This window comes from Galeopterus variegatus, unplaced genomic scaffold (genome assembly GCF_000696425.1).
Source record: "Galeopterus variegatus unplaced genomic scaffold, G_variegatus-3.0.2 Scaffold5690, whole genome shotgun sequence".
NCBI lineage: Eukaryota > Metazoa > Chordata > Mammalia > Dermoptera > Cynocephalidae > Galeopterus > Galeopterus variegatus.
Window position 1 is genome coordinate 82,373 of NW_007731801.1, and position 1,937 is coordinate 84,309.

Below are 1,937 nucleotides of genomic sequence, written 5' to 3' on the forward strand. Positions count from 1 at the left end.
AAAAAAAAAAAAAAAAAAAAAAAAAACCAAAGAAAAAGAAGTAAATAATGGTTTAAAATCTCCCAAATTTGGCAAAGGGCATCAACTCACAGAGCAAAAAGCCAAGCAAACACCAAACATAATAAATAAAAATATCCATGCCAAACACATCATAATCAAACTTGTGAACACTACAAAGAAAAGCACTTTGGATGCAGCTTCATACAAATGATGTATTACAAACTGGGGAACAATGGTTCGGATAATAGATTTCTCATCTGAAATCACACAAGACAGAAGAAACAAACATGTTTCTCAAATACTAAAAGTAAAAAATTTCCAACCCTAAATCCTGTATCTCAAAAGAATATCTTTCAGAAATGAAGGAGATGTAAAAACACTTTATTTATTGGTGATTGGTTGGTAGAGGAACTGAACCCTGGACCATGGTGTTATCAGCACCGCACTTAACCAACTGAGCTAATTGGCCTGCCCAAAACACTTTTAGAAGAAGGAAAATAAAGAACATCTGTCATCAGTAGACCTATACTAGAAGAAAAGCTACAGGAAGTTAATCAAACAGAAAAATGTTAACAGAAGGTGGCTTGAGATTTCAAGACAGAAGAAAGGACAATGGAATGGACAAAAGTAGAGGTAAACAGACAATGATTCTCATGACTTTTGTAAAATATGTTTGACGAAGTAAAAATTACATCTTCCAACATGGTGCTCAGTGTATAAAGAGGAAATACTTAAGACAATTGTATTAATTGGTAATGTAAAGGGACCTACTGAAAGTTTCAATACATCAAAGTGCTAAATTGTTGATACTATTAAACTGTGATAAGTAATGCATGTACATTAGAATACCTAGAACCACACACACACAAAAATACAAATAGATATACTAAAAAAAACTACAAATGTATCAAATGGAATTCAAAGAAAAGTTTAACCCACAGAAAGGCAAGGAAAAAACCCCAAAATGACAACAAAGAGAGGAACAATAAACAGGAATAAAAACAAAAATCAAATAATAAAATAGCAAATCTAAGTGCTAATATATCAATAATTATTTTATTTTATATTTTAATTTTATTTTTAAAAGATGACTGGTAAGGGGATCCGACTTGGTGTTGTCAGCACTACACTCTCCCAAGTGAGCCATGGGCTGGCCCTCAATAATTATTTTAAATGTAAATGGTCTAAATATACCAATTAAAAGACAGAAATATGCACAATGAATATAAAATCATGACCCGAGTATATGCTATTCATGAGAAACTTACTTCAAATGTAAAGATATAGAAAAGGGTGAAAATACAATGTTAGCAAAATAGAAATCATGCAAATGTTAACCCCTCCTCCCCACCCCCAAAAAGCAGGAGTGATGACATGAATATCAGACAAAGTACACTTTGAGCCAGGAGTATTAAGAGAGGGGGATGGCTGTTAGCTCACTTGGGAGTGTATGGTGCTGGTGACACCAAGATCAAGGATTCAGATCCCTATATCAGTCAGCTGCCAAAAAATGACAAGACAGAAAGTATTAACAGAGGCAAAAAAGAATATTACATAATGAAGTAAAGGTCAACATACACCAAGAAGACTTAGTAAACCAACATACGTATGTACCAAACAACAGAGCTCTGAATTATATGAATCAAAAACTGACAGAACTTAAAGGATGAACAGATAATTCTACAATTATAATTCTGGACTTCAATATCCCTGTCTGAATAACACCAGCAACCAGAAGGACATTTAGAGAAACTCTATCTAATGACAGCAGAACACACATTCTTTTCAAGAAGTCATAGAGAACAAGATAGACCATATCCTGGGTCTTAAAAAAAAAAAAAAGTCAAATATAAACAGATCAAACTTGAAACAAATTTGAAATCAATAAGAAACAGCAAGAAATACTCCAAACACTAGGAAATTAAACAAAATATTTC